Source organism: Lissotriton vulgaris, chromosome 8 (genome assembly GCF_964263255.1).
Source record: "Lissotriton vulgaris chromosome 8, aLisVul1.2, whole genome shotgun sequence".
NCBI lineage: Eukaryota > Metazoa > Chordata > Amphibia > Caudata > Salamandridae > Lissotriton > Lissotriton vulgaris.
Genome location: NC_141696.1, coordinates 1,226,260,703 through 1,226,279,448, shown reverse-complemented (window position 1 = coordinate 1,226,279,448; position 18,746 = coordinate 1,226,260,703). Strand labels below are relative to the sequence as shown.

The 18,746-nt window shown below is 48.0% G+C and overlaps 1 protein-coding gene across 3 annotated transcripts in view; it reads right to left on the bottom strand.

Annotated features, from left to right (window-relative positions):
- Nucleotides 1-16,299, bottom strand: part of LOC147698523 (uncharacterized) — a 583,184-nt gene extending 566,885 nt beyond the window's left edge. For all 3 annotated transcript variants that reach the window (XR_015299347.1, XR_015299348.1, XM_086935123.1), the window contains exon 1: nucleotides 16,133-16,299. The gene's annotated coding sequence lies outside the window, so the exon portion shown is untranslated. The remainder of the gene's footprint in view (nucleotides 1-16,132) is intronic.
- Between the last annotated feature and the right edge of the window lie 2,447 nt (nucleotides 16,300-18,746).

Here is an 18,746-nt window from a genome sequence, read left to right as displayed (position 1 = left end):
TTAAGGTTTCCTCTTGGTGTGAGTTAGATTCATCATAATCTAAATTGGATAATCAATTCTCAATCCCAGTGCGAAAGACATACCTCACAGAAAAGAGCCATTAACTATTTTTTTGGACCACCTCCGATAGTTACACAAAATACCTATTTAAACACGCATTGGCAAAACCAACAGGTCTTGCCTATGCAAGAGGTTTTGGCTTTGCGAATGGGGTTTAGCCATGTTGTACACCCGTGTGGCTGCTGCTCAGCATGGATAAAACGAAGTGGCATAGAGGAGAGTTTGCATGGAGTGTCACAGAGTAAAATGGCAAAGGGTAGAGTGTTGTGGAGTGGCAGAGAGTGTTGTATACTGGAGGGGCGTGGAGTTGCATAGAGTGGAATACACTGAAGGGTCAGAGCAGAATGGACTGGTGTAGAGTGCATTGGTGTAGAGTGTTGCAGGGTACAGTGGCAGAGTGCAGTAGCATAGAGTGCCTTGGCATTAAATTCAGTTGCATACAATGCAGCGTCGTAGAATGCAGTGGCGTAGATTTGAGTGGTAAAAAGTAAATCTTCCTTTGGTTTCCTCAATAATACATACCACTCTTAAACAGTCACAACTACATGCAATACCACATCCATTAAACATAAGGGAGTCTAATTGCCAACCCAAAATCAGTACACCAAAAATAGAAATTATATAGGTCTTTTTTATTAAAAACATTATAAAAGCATTAGACTAAATAATTTAAAAATACAATTAAAAAAACACATTGCATAGATTTCATATTCCTACAATGTAGTTTCAGTATTATAATAGATTGTAGCAAAAAACAGTTTACTACTACATATAGACCAATTAGACAAAAATATAAGGACACAGAGTACAAAGAAGACAATAGAATTTGTCATAAAAAGCACATCCGTGTTAAGAAAACGTTAGAACTGGAACCCGATATATTGTAACTCATTAAATATTTCATAGTTCCAGCTACAACACGAATTGTGTACTAAGGTGTTGACGAGTTTCCATGGTGATGTTCCAATTATACTATCTTTATCAAGACCAGTATAAGACTCTCACAACGTATACATGAAGCCGTCCGTGTGCCCTCCAATTTATACACTGCTGCTCACCCACTAACTGAGACAAATAAATCTTCAAGAGCTGATCGGTCCCTTCTTATATCTGTGTCCCACTTTCTACTTTAGGCGATCAATTTTCAGGGAAACTATATCAGAGGTAATAAGTTGTAAATCCTACAAGTGCCTTTCCTATAGCTCCAAGGGCATATAGTGCTAGAAGTCTGCGACTCTTCTCAACGCAGTACTTCATATACAGAATCTGCTGTCATAGATCTTGAGGTGAACACAGTTTTTGTTAAACAATTTTTTTCCTTTTAAAAGGTCCTTTGCATTATCAGGAAGACGCCTTTTATCAATTGGCATTATCAGGAAGACGCATTTCATCAATTGGGACTTCCTGCCGAAATTACGGCACCTCCAGTAGCCCCGTGTTGTGTGTTCTAACTAAGAAATTAGAGTGGAGCATAGCAGAGTGCAGTGGTGAAAAGTAGCATAGAGTGCAGTGGCAAAGACTGCAGTGGCGTAGAGTGATGTGGAGTGGCGTAGAGTTGAGTGATGCAGAGGGCAGCGCACAGAGTAGAGTCACATGACAGAGTGGAGTGGCATAGAGTGCAGATTAGAGTGCCATAGAGTGGTGCAAAGTAGAGTAGCACAACAGTGATCTAGAGTATAGTGCCATAGAGTTTAGTGGTGTAGAGTGCAGTAGTGCAGAGTAGAGTGGTGTAGAGTACAGTCATGCAGAGTAGAGTGGTGCAGAGTGCTATGGCGTAGAGTAGATTGTTTCAGAGTAGAGTAGAGTGAAGTGGCATAGAGTGGAGTGGTGCAGGGTACAGTGAAGTTGTGTAGAGTGGCATAGAGTGTAATGGCGTAGAGTGAGGTGGTGTAGAGGCATAGAGTGCAGAGTAAATTAGAGTGGCGTACAGCGGATTGGAGTAGAGTGGAGAGGCATAGAGTTCAGTGTTAAAGAGTAAATGCATTGGTATAGAGTATATTGGCACAGAGCACAGTGGTGTTGAGTAAAATGTTGCAGAGTGCTATAGAGTACAGTGGTATGGATCATGTCTACAGCAATTTAGACAATTTATCGGTGGAAGTACCGTTTCCACTGCCCTGGACCAACCATTTTTTAATTCCTTTTATTTGGTCCACTAATATCCCCTCTATCTCACAAACCCATGACAGGCACTGGGGTAGGAAATGGAGTTCACTTCCGCTTCCTAAATGGGAACAGGCGCTCTCTGAACAGCCTCCCCAAAAAACTATGAATCCCGACACGGCAGCTTTCAAATTTGATAGCTGGATTTCCAATACTTTAGATCAAGTGCTTCCAAAAGGCTCTCTGCAAACAATAAAAAGATCCAAAGTTGCACCTTGGTACTCTCAGGACCGTAGGACGTTGAAACAAGTCTGCCGTAAAGCGGAGAGAGCTTGGAGGAAAGATCCCTCCCAACTGAAAAAATCAGATTATAGAGTGGCAATGAGGCACTACAAGAACGAAATAAAACTTGCTCAAGCCAAGTTTTATGAAACCAAAATAATTATGGCAGCTAACTCCCCTAGAGAAATTTTCAAAATTGCAAAATCCTTAATTTCCCCTCCTTCTGAGATTCTGCCATCAGAGGGTGCACAGGTCCGCTGTGAGAATTTGGCCACCTTCTTCTTTCAGAAGATTCAGGCCATCTATTCCCAATTCTCGACAGATAATGAAGATACGGCTTCCTCCTTTACTTTGGACACTGACCTACCTGTATCCTGCTCACTGGTCACTTTTCCACTCTTAGATCCTAGCACTTTAGATATATTGGTCCATAAAGTCACCTCAGGATCTCCAAACGATCCAGCCCCTCCACAGACATTGATGAAAGTTATTGATACTATTCGCCCGTTTATTCTAGAGGCTCTTAACACCTCTATTTCCTCCAGCTCTGTCCCATCCACATGGAAGTGCGCGATGGTAAGGGCCCTGCTGAAAAAGCCGAACCTGGATCAGAACAATCTGTCCAACTTCCGCCCTATCTCGCTTCTCCCGTGGATGAGTAAACTGCTGGAGAGACATATCAATAAAATCCTAGGGGACTATTTAGAGTCCAATAACCTTCTACAGGTCTCCCAGACGGGATTTCGTCCCCAGCATGGTACCGAAACTGCCCTTCTGGCAGTGACAGAGGCAGCCAGAGCTATAATGGACCAGGGAGGAAAAACAGCCATTATACTTCTTGATCTTAGTGCCGCGTTCGACACTGTTAACCATGCCACATTATTACATCGTTTAAAGGGCATGGGGGTGTCGGGCGCGGCCCTGAGTTGGCTGACCTCCTTCTTGGAGGAACGTTTTTTTCAGGTGTTTGAGGGCGAGGTGGCATCATCTAAGCATCCGCTTAGCTGTGGGGTTCCGCAGGGCTCCTCCCGGAGCCCCACACTTTTTAATGTCTATATGCAGCCTCTAGAGAAGATAGTCCTCCCTTTTGGTGTGCGGATCGTCACCTACGCAGACGATACCCAACTTGTGGTCTCTTTGGACCACAAGGAGGGTTCGTCTAACACCCTGGGCCCTTGTCTGGAGGCTGTTGCTGAGTGGATGCAACTCTCCCACCTCAAACTCAACGGGGAGAAGACGGAGATCATGCTACTAGGTAACACTTCCCCGACCTCCCTGGCGTCTGGCTGGCCTTCATGTCTCGGTGTCCCCCCTCCTCCGAAAGACCAGATAAAGAGCCTAGGAATCTGGCTTGATAGTGCGCTGGATTTCTCAGTCCAAGCTACCAAAACTGCCTCCACATGTGTGGGGCTAATGAAAATGCTCCGCAAAGTGCTCCCTCTACTTCCATTCCAGGCAAGAAGGGTCATGGTACAGGCCCTGATACTCTCTCGCCTGGACTATGGAAATGTTCTATATCTAGGAGCCCCGGCAGCAGTGACAAAAAGACTCCAAGTTACCCAAAACTGTGCCGCCCGACTGTTGTTCAACATCCCGCGCTGTCAATCAGCAAGGAATGCCTTAAAAGAACTCCATTGGCTCCCAGTGGCTGCCAGAACACAGTTTAAGGCCATGTGCATCTTGCACAAATCCTTCCATCGAAATGGTCCGGCAATCCTGTACCCCCTGGTGTTACCGTATTTTCCATCCAGAGCCCTTCGCTCGGCTTCACTGCATTTGGCAACCATGTCTAAAATCAAGAAAGCCCGCTGGGGTGGCCGCTCTTTCACTCACGCAGCGGCAAAGCTATGGAATTCCCTGCCTTTAACTCTCAGACAAAATAACAATCTAATGTCATTTAGGAGAAACCTAAAAACTCGCCTGTATTCAAAAGCGTACTAAACTTACCCAGTAGATTGGTGTGGTGTAGACTGGAGTTGCGAAGAGTGCAGTGGAGTAGAGTGGCAAAGCGTGCATTGGCATAGAGTAGAGTGGTACAGGTTAGAGGAGAGAGGCGTAGCGTAAAGTGGCATAGCATGCAGTTGCGTGCTGCAGTGGTGTAAAATGGAGTGGTGCAGATAGGAGTGCAGTGGTGGACACACAAAGAGGACAAGGCAAGAAGTTGTGTACCAGTCAAGGTACCTTATTTCGGCTATGTTACCTGTCGTGGGATTGGTGCCAGGGGCCTGGGACATGACCTCCATATGCCCCAAGAAAGTGACATCCAAATCACTTTAACAAATTAGACAGAAGTTGGCCCAGCACTCAAATAAGTGAAAATACAAGTAATGGTTCTAGATAAACCTTATTCACAAAGCAAGAGCAAACAATAGTCAAAATCTTCCCATTCAAAGAAAGGCACTTGTAAATTTTGATTGTAGGTACAAAATTTCTTTATTCTTTATTGGAATGCAAATTTCTTAAAATTCATGATCGCCAACGCGTTTCATCCTCATGTGGACTTCTTCAGGGCTTGTTGTAGGTTAGAATTTCTTGATATGGCGTATTTTTTTTCTTCAAAAAAGATTCAATCAGATCAAAATTGCTGAATAAGTCAATATAATATGACCCTTTCAGTTCAGTGAGCCAGAGTATTATCTCAAGAAAAGACCCGATTGACATATGTGGTCCTTCAACAATCTATAATTTGGAAAATGTATCTACCATGCTTTTGTGAGGTCGATTCACAGAAGCACAGGAGATACATTTCCCATATGATACCGTCCCACACGATCGCCTCCTGCAGGGAGTGCGGGTTTGGGGGTACGGTACTCAACTGGTTCACCTCTTTTTTAAAAGACCGCCAGCAAACAGTATGGGCCCCACGTTTTGCTGCCCCGATCCCACCTCTTGAGTCGGGTGTGCCCCAGGGCTCTATTCTGAGCCCAATCCTCTAATCTGTATATGACAACCCTTGCAACTCTGGCTGAGAACCAAGGCGTAAAAATGGTATCGTATGCAGACAATACGCAGCTGCTCTTTACCAGCGGCCAAGACATGGACTTCAAGGGCGACACGATTAACAACTGTCTAACAGAGGTATTCTCCTGGCTCCAGCACAACCAGCTTAAATGCAATGCTGGTAAATCGGAGATTATCTTCTTCGGGCACCGCCCCAGCAACGTCTGGCGCAGTTGGTGGCCCGCTGACATGTCCCCTCCCACGTCTCCCGAAAAGACAGTGAAAAATCTAGGGGTGAAGCTCGATGAAAATCTCTCCATGCAGGCACAGATCCAATCTGTGACTTGGTCGTGTTTTGGCCTGCTTAAGATGCTGAAACCGTTCCTGCCACTCTTATCTATCACCCACAGAAAAACAGTGGCCCAGGCATTAATAGGTTTGCCTGAGTATCTACTGACTAGAATACAGATGACTCAGAACGCCGCAGCCAGAGCCATACTCATACTGGGTCCCAGAGCCCGTATGGCTGCACAGTTGAAGTCTCTTCATTGGCTCCCTGTCGGCAAAAGGATTCATTTTAAAGCCATGGTCCTGGCTTTTAAGGCCCTTCACGGTTTAGGTGCTAGGTACATTATAAAAAAAGTTCAATTTTATCATCCACACCGTGCCCTCAGGTCAGCAGCACTGCAACTGGCTAGGTCTCCCAGATACTTTCGGGCACGTATCGGGGGTTGCTCTTTCCAGGTGCAAGCAGCCAAGTTGTGGAACAATCTACCAATCGATCTAAGGTTAACTCAGGATCTCCTGGGGTAAAGGAAATCGTTAAAAACGTGGCTGTTGGGGGGCGTGGCTAGCGGCCAAACATGGCGGCAGCTTAGCGTGAGAGCTCCTGAAGGCACTGCGGCCTAATTACTAATCTGACGCACTTATCCGCTACATCACCCGCCCGAAGCGGCAGCGATCGGGTCCGAGGTCGGAGCGGCATCACCGGGTCAACTTCTGGCGAAAACCGAGGACCGGAACCCACCAAACCACGCTCTGGAGCACTGGGGCCTGTAACCAGGAAAGAAGCAGCGACCTCGAGTGAACCGCCGGCCCCGGCGGAAGTGGGACCGGGCCGGCGTGAATGGGGAGACACTACCCGGCGCCCTACTTGGAGCACGGAACCACCTGCAACGACAACCGGAGCAGCGGAGGCACCCTTTGAGAAGCGGCCGAAGACGGTATTGCCCAAATACACCTGCCGGCATCCGCATACGGCGGCGAGAAGGAAGACAGCAGACACGGAGACGGAAGAAAGGCGGAGCGGCCGGCGGAACACTGCAAAACAGTGAGCTCCCCCAGGGGGTACACGATCAGCCCAGAACATCCGTGTTTAGCGTTCGGCAGCCACAACAGAAGAAACAAACCCCATTCACTCCAAAGGACAGTGTGGCTGAGCGCACCGACAGAAGGCCGATTGCGGTGAAGGCGGGTGCCCCCGGGGGACGGAGAGAGACGGCATCAACGCGCATGAAAACACGGGGACAAACCGGCAGCACCCGACCACACGAGACAATAGTGGCAGTCCTGACCCACTAAAAATAAAACGATCTCAATAGCCAAAGTGAGAGACACCCTGGCAAGACCTCGACCAGGCCAGTAGTGACAACACCATAAGGGGCACATTGAGGATATTGTGTGCAACCGACAAGATATTCTGCCTGGCAACGTACCGGCCGACTTGACCCTACCTGAGAGGCCTAACATAAGGGTCACTGAATCCATCCTGCCTAAGACACAACCAATGGCGGACAGCGACATAGTGCATTAGACGCTAAAAGTAGAGGATCGGAACACCTCAGTCAACACGGCCGCTGCAGCGGCCTTCCTGACGGCAACAGCGCAAGGGTCCACAACTACTGGCCAGAGGCGTCCTAAACAAGGGCCGGTGTGGTGACAGTGAGTGGATGAGAGGGACACCCACCCAGACGAACAAAATATCAAGGTGCACACCAACCCGCCGTCCCCTGACCTACACGCCGGGGATAGAGACAATCACCCAACGCTGACCACGACACAGAGAGGGACGGCCCCAGACTCCGCAAGTCTCGACGCCATGGCGGGCAAAGGAACCAGGAGTGGATCCACACAGGCCAAGCTGGATAAGTTTGCGTACAGCCAACACGGACAATCGCAAAGCAATGGGCGCAACTCCACGGGTGCTACCCCAGAAACGGAAGGAACCAAAAGGATAACGCTAGAGATTATGAAAACCCTTACAGAAGTCAAAACAACAGTGGGCTCCATCTCCTCTGAAGTCACGCTGTTACGTGCGGACTTCCAAAAATGACTGAAAGAGTATCCCAAGTAGAGGTGGTCACGAAAGCTCTGGTAGAAGACACGTCAGAACTACAAATAGCCATGGAACGCCTGGAGAAAGTCACCAAACTCCTGCAGGATAAATTGGACGACCACGAAGGGCGTTCTCGAAGGAATAATGTACGCATCCTTGGACTTCCAGAAACGGAGGGGAAGGGGGCTATGGACCTCTATGTCGAAGATCTCATAAAGACCAAACGGCAACCCAAAGGACTATCCCACTTCTTTTCTGTGGAGAGAGCACACAGGGTTCCGGGCGGAGCACCTAAGCCAGGAGCGACACCGCGGCCTGTGCTGGCCAGACTCTTCAATTTTAGAGACAGGGATGCAATCCTACAAGCAGCGAGGGTCTCCCCACCTGTTAAGATTCAGAACGCAACCTTGTCCTTCTTTCCGGATTACACGGCGGAGGTGGCCAGACGCCGCAAATCATTCACGGAGGTGAAAAACACACTACGAGACAGAGAATTGCCATACTCCATGCTATTTCCCGCCAAGTTACGGATAGTAGCCGATGGAAAGGCGTGGTTCTTCGACACACCAGAAGCGGACCAGGACTGGCTGGAGGGTTGGAGGCAAATGGGACAACGTCACCGTCCACACAAGGATCGGACTAATCACCGTAACGGCATGCAAATGGGCAGCAAGACCAGCCACCCGACGCATCAGGATGGCATGACGACAACGGAGTCCGACTCTGCACAAGGTCCGTTAGACTCTGGGCGACCGGCACCGATCTAAAGGTTGGCTATATATGGGAAGACCTGAGTGTGCCGCAATGGACCTTGGACCTGGTGCAGCTGAGTAAGGTGGGCGCAGTTAGTGCCTGAAGGGGACTCACCAACCCCACAAGCAAGTAAGATATTTGGGGGAGGACTAAAGCACTCTGCGATGTTGGGGAAACGGGCGGGGTTTTGTCCGTGGAGCAGGGAGGGGGGGATGGGGGTACAGTTTTATTGTTCACGTTTTTGTTCATGGTCATCACTCACTTCACACTTAATACTGCCACTCTAGATAGCGGCATACTCCTAGGCCTCATCACGAAAGGCAACGACTGCACGGCACCTACCGACACATTGCTCACGACATTATCCCGACGACTCAATGGCCAACCCACTTCAGGCTACACCCACTGAGGGTGCCACGGTAACGGTAGGGGTGCCCCCTTTGCGCATGCTAACTTGGAACGTCAGAGGCCTGGGAGACAAAATAAAGAGGGGCCTGCTGCTGCAGGCCATCAAACGCCAGAGCCCGGATGTGGTTCTGCTCCAAGAAACACACCTTGCAGGGGCGACATGCAAAGCGCTTGACCGGCGCGGATATAAAATGGCGACACATGCAGACTTCACTTCTGGGTCCAGGGGGACAGGGATACTACTAAAAAAGACGTTGCCCTTTATAATTACACATCGCACGACGGACGACCAGGTACGCTTCGCAGCGATACATGGCCAGTGGGAGGGCAAACCGCTTAATGTGGTATCAGTGTACATCCTCCCGGCACTTCACTCCGTAGCATTACCTGCACTGGGCAAATTCCTTTTGAACCTCCCTGAAGGTGACACAATCATAGGGGGTGACCTAAATGCAATAATAGACCCTGCGATGGACGCCTTTCCCATCAGGGCCCGCTCAAGAGGGACCACATCACTCTCTGACTTTTTAGAAGCACTGGGCATTGTGGATGTATGGCGACACCTACACCCCGCAGCGACTCAATACACTTTTTACTCCGCCGTGCACAACAGCCTATCTCGCATAGATTACTTTTTGTTCCTGGGGGTGGGACTGGGATCTGTAGACAAAGTTGACATCCTACCTAGAGGCATATCTGACCACTCACCAATCGTTCTCACCCTTACTACTAGAGAACAGAAATGCGCTAGGATCTACCCAGTTTACCCCAATTATTTAAAAGTCCCTAAAATACGGAAGAAACTAAAAATAGCGACGACACACTACTTTGCAGAAAACACGGGGACGGTGGCTTCACCATCAATCCTATGGGAAGCTTACAAAACCGTCCTTCGAGGGACTGCAATAGCAGCCATTACGGGGCACAAACGAGATTCCCGGAAAGAACTTACAGAACTAGAACTGGCACTCTACGATGCAAACACTGCACATATGGCGGACTCCTCCCCGACTACGACACACACACTGCAGCTGCGGCAGCAGCAGTACCAGGCCCACCTCAGAACGACAGTGCAGGGCTACATCGCAAACAATAAACATAGAATTTATGATGTGGGCGACAAAGCAGGGAGAATGCTGGCATGGTTGGATAAGAGAGAGGGAGGCGCAAGAGGTATTCAGAGACTGTGTACTACGGACGGCCGAGAACTAACACATCCGGAAGACTTTGTGCGCACTTTGGCAAATCATTTTCAGAACATATACACCCCAGAACATATCGTCACTGCACAAATGGCGGCAGTCTCACTAGCGGACATTGTCATCCCCAGCATAACACCAGAGAATGCGCAAGACTTAGAGGCAGATCCATCAGAGGATGAAATCCAACTGGCGAATCAATCGCTACAATCAGGCAAAGCACTGGGTCCTAATGGACTGCCTGTGGAATGGTATAAGTCAATGGCCTCGGAACTCAGTAGACCCCTACTAGACATGTATATGGAGAGTAGGGAATAGGCAGAACTGCCGCTGGATCAACACACGGCCACGATAGTAGCTATACCTAAGCCGGGTAAACCCCCAGCCGAATGCACCTCATACCGCCCGATATCATTACTAAATGTGGAAGCCAAGGTGCTGGCTAAACTTCTGGCCAACCGTCTGATGCCGCATCTGCGCACCCTGATCCACCCCGACCAATCGGGCTTTATGCCCGATAGAAGTACGGCGCTGAATCTCCGGAGGGTTCATGGGGTACTGGCTCGTTCACACCTCCTCTCAGGGAAGGCTGTAATCCTCTCCCTTGACGCCAAAATGGCTTTTGACCTAGTAGAATGGGAATACCTCTTTGAGGTGCTTGCGCGTATGGGCTTTGGGCCGAAATATATAGCCTGGATACGACTACTCTACACAAAACCAGTGGCGCAGGTTGTGGCTAATGGCCATATCTCACCGGTCTTCTCGTTGGGCAGAGGGACTAGACAGGGATGCCCCTTGTCACCCTTACTCTTTGCGTTGGTGCTCGAACCCTTAGCAATTCTGATCAGAACAACGCCCTTATTTCAGGGCATTAACTGGGAGGAGGGGTGGGAAGACAAAATTTCCCTATATGCTGACGACATGCTCATTTACATGGTTGACCCTGACAACGGAAACCCAGCCCTGCTGGAAATTTGCAACACGCATGGGAAGTCATCAGGCTATACCCTGAACTGGTCAAAATCGGTGATATACACATTAAAGGGTCCGGCACCGAGACTACAGGAAGACTGGCCCCTGGCGGCACCGAAGACCTCCTTCAAATATCTGGGCATTGTCATCGCACATTCTGAAGCAGATTTCTTCGCTAACAACCTCAAACCACCTATGGATCGCTTACGCGCAGACGTTAAACACTGGGCGACCTTGCCCCTCACCCTCCTGGGGAGGGCAGCCTTATATAAGATGATGGCACTCCCCAGGTTTCTGTACATATTGGAAAACACCCCGCATCCTGTCCCACCGCGGTACTTCAAACAGATAGCTGCGTTGGTCTCCAGCCTACTTTGGAATAATGGCCCAGCGCGTATAGCCTATGACAAGTTGGTGAAAAGTTGGTATGAGGGAGGGATTGCGCTTCCCAATATTCAGCTATATTACTGGGCGGCTCAACTCAAAATAATTAACCAATGGATCCACACCCCGAGAGACGACCCAGCATACAGGGCAGACTGGTCAAAACTAGGGACGGACTGCATGCTCTCGGTACTATATAATAAATCGCAACTCAAAAATCTGCACGGTCCGACACAACACACGGCGGCCCTCTGGCATATAACACAGGGAAGACTGGGCTGGAAAGGAAGAATCACCAAAATGACACCATTATGGGACACGAAATCGCTGGGCAACCTTAGAGTGTGCAAAGGGTTTGCGCAGTGGGACTCTATAGGTATCTCCACGGTGGGGGACCTCTGGGACAAAGACACGGTAGTACCATTCCCACAACTCCAACAGCAGTATGGCCTCAGACCCACTGAAACATTTAGATACGTACAAATGAGACACGCACTACTCCAGGCAATCCCAACGGGCACTGATCTGCCGGAATCCTCACCACTTGAGGACAGACTATTGACAGACTTCATGCAGCAGAGCGCCACTTCCCTCACGTACAAAAAACTGATCAACAACTTAGAGGACCCCACGCTGAAACTAAAGGGACGGTGGGAAGGGGAAATCGGTATGACGGACGAATCGGAATGGAATGAAGCTTTGGCCTCCCCGAGAGAGGTAGGCATCTCGGCAAAGTTTAGACTGGTGCAACTAAAAATTTTACACCGCATCTATTACACCAGGACACTACTGCACAAAATACATAGAGCGCCCCATCCCTTTTGCTTGAGGGGTTGCGGGGAGGAGGGAACACTACTTCATACACTATGGGACTGCCCACACATACAGGAATTCTGGAGGCAAATAATGCGCGCAATCTCCCAGACACTCAGGGTTTCCATTTTACCAGAACCACGTAAGTGCCTTTTAAACATCTGGGACCCCAATGACCTAGATAGATACGGGATAATTTGGGCCACGCTGGCCATGACAGTGGCTAAGCGTGATATTGCACAGAAATGGGGGCCTCCGGACTTGCCCACAGCGAACAGATGGGCTATCATTCACATGATTGGCTTTGTCACTTAGTTGTACTATTTATACTGTGATTTATTGATTTACTTGTCTGAATATGCTCCCTCATGTACCCGTCTATGTAAAGCGCTCTGATATCTGTGAAGATCTTGTTTGCGCTATATAAAACTTTTTAAATAAATAAAACTTTTTAAATAAAAACATGGATATCCTGATGGTCACGGAGAGAACTGTGTATGTCCTTCGAGCTTCCCCCCGCAAATGGAACAAGGTGTGGACAGCATGGAATGTTTATAGGGGTGAGATCTGTGAACCCTTACCAGAGGGAGACGAACTGGACTCCGAGGGGGAGGAGGAGTAGCGGATGGGGCTGGGGAAGTCTGCTTACTCGTGCTAAACGCAGCAACGTATTGGAATAACTTGCCTATGTGAAGACAATGGGGCAAGGAGACCTGCTGATGGGAGGAGAAGTGTGAAACATAAATAAAAGTGATGACCTAAGTTTGGGGGGGGGGCGACTTTCTCTAGGAGTTATACGAGAGATGCCCATGTTGGGTACCACATAGCGGGAGACAATTGTTAAAATTCTGATAACATATGTAAGGATATACGGAAGAGCATATACAGATTTTAGAGAGGGAGGATGAGATTAGAATGCAGAATAGGAAATGTCGAAAGAAAACTTCCAGAAATGTACCATACAAATATGAATATACCAGCTTGAATGTAACATAATAACTGTATATTATGCCTTCATGTTAATAAAGATTCTTAAAAAAAAATAAAAAACGTGGCTGTTTCCGCGGTAGACCTCAGTGCCTGGCTCCCTTTTCGGGCTGAGCCTTCATCCTGCTTCAGTGCCGGGACACTCAATTGAGTAGCTGTGCGCTCTACAAATAAAATTTTAACAAACTTTTAACATAACATATGCCAATCGGGTCTTTTCTTGAGATAATGCTCTGGTTCACTGGACTGAACTTTTTTTTATTTTTTCAAACGCCATATCTATAAATTCTAAACTACAAGCCCTGAAGAAGTCCATATGAGGACGAAATGTGTCGGCGATCATGAATTTTAAGAAATTTGTATTTCAATAAAAGAAATGTTGTACCTACAATCAAAATTTACAAATGCCTTTCTTTGAATGGGAAGATTTTGACTGATTGTTTGCTCTTGCTTTGTGAATAAGGTTTATCTACAATGATTACTTGTATTATCACTTATTTGAGTGATGGACCAACTTCTATCTAAAGAGTGCAGCGGTGTGGAGTGGAATGGCGTAGAGCGGAGTATGCATGGTACGGTAGTGCATTGCCATTATAGACAATACTTTTTCAATTGATATAACCTTTACATTTGCACAGACATACAGTTTTACTAAAAAAAAAAACATACAGTGCACAAACGAAAATATGTGGAAATTGCATCATCTAGTGTAATGATCGGCTTTGATCATATTAAATTATTTGTTTCCAACACACTTCAGAAATAACAATAAATGCGCTTCATGCGTGTTCCTAATTCTGAAATACTGACACAGTTCATTTAAATGTGTGCTAAAAAAAATTTATTTCTACCCCTCAGTATCCAGCAAGATAGTCACATAAATCCTCTCATTTTGAAATCAGAGAAAGAAACGTAAACAAGCGGAGAAGTGTGGCTCACCGGTTACAGGAGGCAGTCCCTGATGCAGAGATCAGACCCGGGACCAGGGTTCAATCCCCGACGCGGCAGGGCCTTGAGCTCAAAATGTCCACGGACTCGATAATTCTCGCCTCTGTGCCTACTCGAATCGTGGGTTCACACTCTGCAACTCTGGGCAATAGCTTGCTTAATCTCCACTAAAGCCCCACCGAGATGGGATGCCTGGTCTTCACCTTGAGGATGCCCAGTAGGGGTAATCTCGCAGGGAAAGGCCAGGACGGGTTCCCAAAGCAAGCACCTTGAGACCTTACGGTGAAAGGCGCTATATAAGAACATATTATTTACGAATTATTTATTTACAAGCGCCTTCGGAAGACAGTGCCTGGCATTTGACCTCGGTCTTTGAATGCACAGCAAATGTGACAAAATAAGGACAAGATTTAAAGGTTTGTTTACAGAAAGGGAGTTTGTGGAAGAATACAGTAAACATGCTTTAGGCTACGGGAGGGACGAACTGAACCTGGAGAGCCTAAAGCTAATAGAGGCAGCAAATAGCAGGCCAGAAAATCGGAGTTACAAACAAGAAAGCCAATGGTAAGCAATGGGGGGGAATGCATTCCTAGGTCAACTTTCTGAAAGTTACCTAGATGCAAACCAGACAGTCTGGTAGGCTGCGACCTAAAAAAAAAGGTAATTAAATAAACTGGAATACAGTCTGTGAGGAGGGCATTTGAATATTTGCTAAACCCGAGATCAAGGAAAACTGTCCTTGTCATGGGTCTATCTTTAATGCACTTATCAAATGAACTAATGTGTTTATATCAAATATGTAACATTTTACATTTGCTTATTATTTTAACAATGAAAATGAGGTTTATTTAAAATTGATAATCATCTTTGCTAGGACGAGAAAGTCTGATAAAATATATTAAAGACAGAGCTATTGCCTGAACAAACACAGCAGAGATCGCAGTTTACATTTATAGCAAATAAGTTTTAAGCTCATTTTCAGCACTTCTAGCCGGGGGCAAAGGACCAGGAGAGTGTTTGATTGACTGACGTTCATCAGATGAATGATGTTTACATGGCAACGAAAGCTGACAGCTATAATGGATCAACTCTCTATTTTACATCATATTTAGGGTGACCAAACGCCCCGTATTTCCCCGGACAGTCCCGGTTGTTTAGAGGACTGTCCCGGTGTTTGGGACAAAGGTAAACTCAGCCTGCAAAGGACGACTGAAAGATACTAAATTAAGTGATTTCTGTTTCTTTCAGGCACGCCGAAATTGGGACAGACCTGATATGAAAGTAAGGCTAAAACGGTCTATTCCTACTTTTATTATCTGGCCAGTCCCTGTTTTAACTTCTCAAAATCTGGTCACCCTAATCTTATTAGACAGAAGGGATTTTTTGACAGGTTGGTGGATCAAAAGTTTATACAGTAGACTGGCATATTGAAGAAAGGGACGTAAATCATTTCAACATATCAGCCCAAATATCTTGAATATCAAGACTAACCTTAGAGAACGGGCACACCGCCTAAGATTTAACTACTGCAGTTTTACTAGCGGGTGGTACTTTTCATAACTTCAGGGAGGTACTGGGTTGCATACGGTGTCCATCCCCAAATAGTAATAATAATGTACTGAAGATTGGAGGACACACCTACCAGCGCTCTTGGAAGAAATGTCTTTGTATACGTTTATTACACTTGTACACATCCCTTAGTTCCTGGAGAGATGGAACCCGCCTCCTTTATGACCGTTTAATGATGGAGCTGTGATGCAGTAATGAAAGAGGAAGGGGTGGCAACACGATAGGGTCACTGTCAGAGGGCAGTGCAGGGAAGTAGGCACCTACAATCGGAGATCAGACTTCAACGTCTTGTTTACACCCTGCAACCAAGGGACGGTTTAGTCGTACCACCTGTCTTGAAGAAGCATATTAGCATTCAATAGGCCAAATAACCACCCACCTCCGCGTTGGGTCTCTGCCGACCCCGTCCTCGCGGGTGCCGCACCTTTTCACGCACTCTGGGGGTCTGAACTCTTGGGTCAGGTCCTTTTCGCTCCAATTCCAAGATGGTCGTCAGAGGCCGCTGCAGGAATGCGTCACGGGCTCAACGACAGCGTCCGGTCACACACGCAATTAGGAACTACAAATCCCAACAGTTCCCATGACAAAGCAGGTACGCACACCAGATTTTCCATCCGAGAGCGCGCTAGTAAGGGGTGAATTTAGTTTGTATACACCTAACATGGCTGCCTACCGGAAGTGTTCCTTAAAATTGCTGCGCACAGTAGTATTCGTTCGAACACCCCAGGGACATACGTGACGCAACCTAGGGACGCTCTAAACGGACTTACCCTAAATCTACGATTGGAATTAACGCTTGCAATTGTTATTTTATTGTTTCGCCTTTTTTGCACGATGACGATATTTTGAAATGTAACGGTACCAGGTCATTACAGTTTACGGGGAAACAACACGAAGCTACTAACAGAAGAGTGTTATAAATGTATTGCCTCATGCTAGGCTACTTTTGTGAGCCACCATTTACACGTTGATTTGTGTAGCCACCAGGCAGTATTGGAATTGGAAAAAAATGTATTCCGGGAACACGTGGGATCAGTTTTATTGTAGTGTATCATGCACGAGAATACAAGCTCATACGAACTTCAGACACGTGTGCTTTCCTCCGTGTTGGATGTGACATTGTTATATGTCCCAGTAGGGTGACCAACTGGCATGGGTGCAATTTCAGAACGGTAAGTGTAACAAGCACTGGCGTTGCCAATAGGTCTCGCAGTAGGAAAGTTGGAGCTATTACAATTGCAAATAACAATGCCTTTTATTTTTATTTCGCATGTTAAAAACATAAAGGGCTTTGTCATTTACAAAACCAATATCTCCAACTTTCCTACTGCGAGACCTATTGTGCACTGCACAGTGTGTGTGAAAGTGGCACTGCGTGGGTGTGAGTGGCTTTGAGTGAGTGTTGTTGCGTGTGTGAGTGGCGTTGCATGGGTGAGTGTTGTTGCATGGGTGAGTGGTGTTGCGTGTGTGAGTTGCGTGTGTGATTTGCGTTGCGTGTGTGATTGGCATTGCATGGGTGAGTGGCGTTGCGTGTGTGAGAGTGGGCTTGCGTGGGTGTGAGTGGCGTTGTGTGTCTGAAAGTGGTGCTGTGTGGGTAAAAGTGGCACTGCGTGGGTGTGAGTGGCGTTGCGTGTGTGAGTGGTGTTGCGTGTTAGAGTGGCGTTGCGTGTGTGAGTGGCATTGCGTGTGTGATTTGCGTTGCATGTGTGAGTGGCGTTGCATGTGTGAGTGGCGTTGCATGTGTGAGTGGCGTTGCATGTGTGAGTGGAGTTGCATGCGTGGTTGAGTGGCGTTGCGTGGTTGAGTGGCGTTGGGTTGTTGAGTGGCGTTGGGTTGTTGAGTGGCGTTGCATGGTTGAGTGGCGTTGCATGGTTGAGTGGCGTTGCATGTGTGAGTGGCGTTGCATGTGTGAGTGGCATTGCATGGGTGAGAGGCGTTGCGTGTGTGAGAGTGGGCTTGCGTGGGTGTGAGTGGCGTTGCGTGTGTGAGTGGTGTTGCGTGTGTGAGTGGCGTTGCGTGTGTGAGTGGCGTTGCGTGTGTGAGTGGCGTTGCGTGTGTGAGTGGCATTGCGTGTGTGATTTGCATTGCATGTGTGAGTGGCGTTGCATGTGTGAGTGGCGTTGCATGTGTGAGTGGCGTTGCGTGGTTGAGTGGAGTTGCATGCGTGAGTTGCGTTGCGTGGTTGAGTGGCGTTGCGTGGTTGAGTGGCGTTGGGTTGTTGAGTGGCGTTGGGTTGTTGAGTGGCGTTGCATGGTTGAGTGGCGTTGCATGGTTGAGTGGTGTTGCATGTGTGAGTGGCGTTGCATGTGTGAGTGGCTTTGCATGGGTGAGTGGCGTTGCGTGGGTGTGAGTGGCGTTGCGTGTGTGAGTGGTGTTGCGTGTGTGAGTGGCGTTGCGTGCGTGAGTGGCGTTGCGTGCGTGAGTGGTGTTGCGTGCGTGAGTGGCATTGCGTGTGTGATTTGCGTTGCATGTGTGAGTGGCGTTGCATGTGTGAGTGGCGTTGCGTGGTTGAGTGGAGTTGCATGCGTGTGTTGCGTTGCGTGGTTGAGTGGCGTTGGGTTGTTGAATGGCGTTGCATTGTTAAGTGGCGTTGCATGGTTGAGTGGCGTTGCATGGTTGAGTGGCGTTGCATGTGTGAGTGGCGTTGCATGTGTGAGTGGCGTTGCATGTGTGAGTGGCATTGCATGGGTGAGTGGCGTTGCGTGTGTGAGAGTGGGCTTGCGTGGGTGTGAGTGGCGTTGCTTGTGTGAGTTGTGTTGCGTGTGTGAGTGGCGTTGCGTGTGTGAGTGGCGTTGCGTGCATGAGTGGCGTTACGTGCGTGAGTGGCGTTGCATGCGTGAGTGGCGTTGCATGGGTGAGTGTTGTTGCATGGGTGAGTGGCGTTGCGTGTGTGAGTGGCGTTGCGTGTGTGATTTGCGTTGCGTGTGTGATTGGCATTGCATGGGTGAGTGGCGTTGCATGTGTGAGAGTGGGCTTGCGTGGGTGTGAGTGGC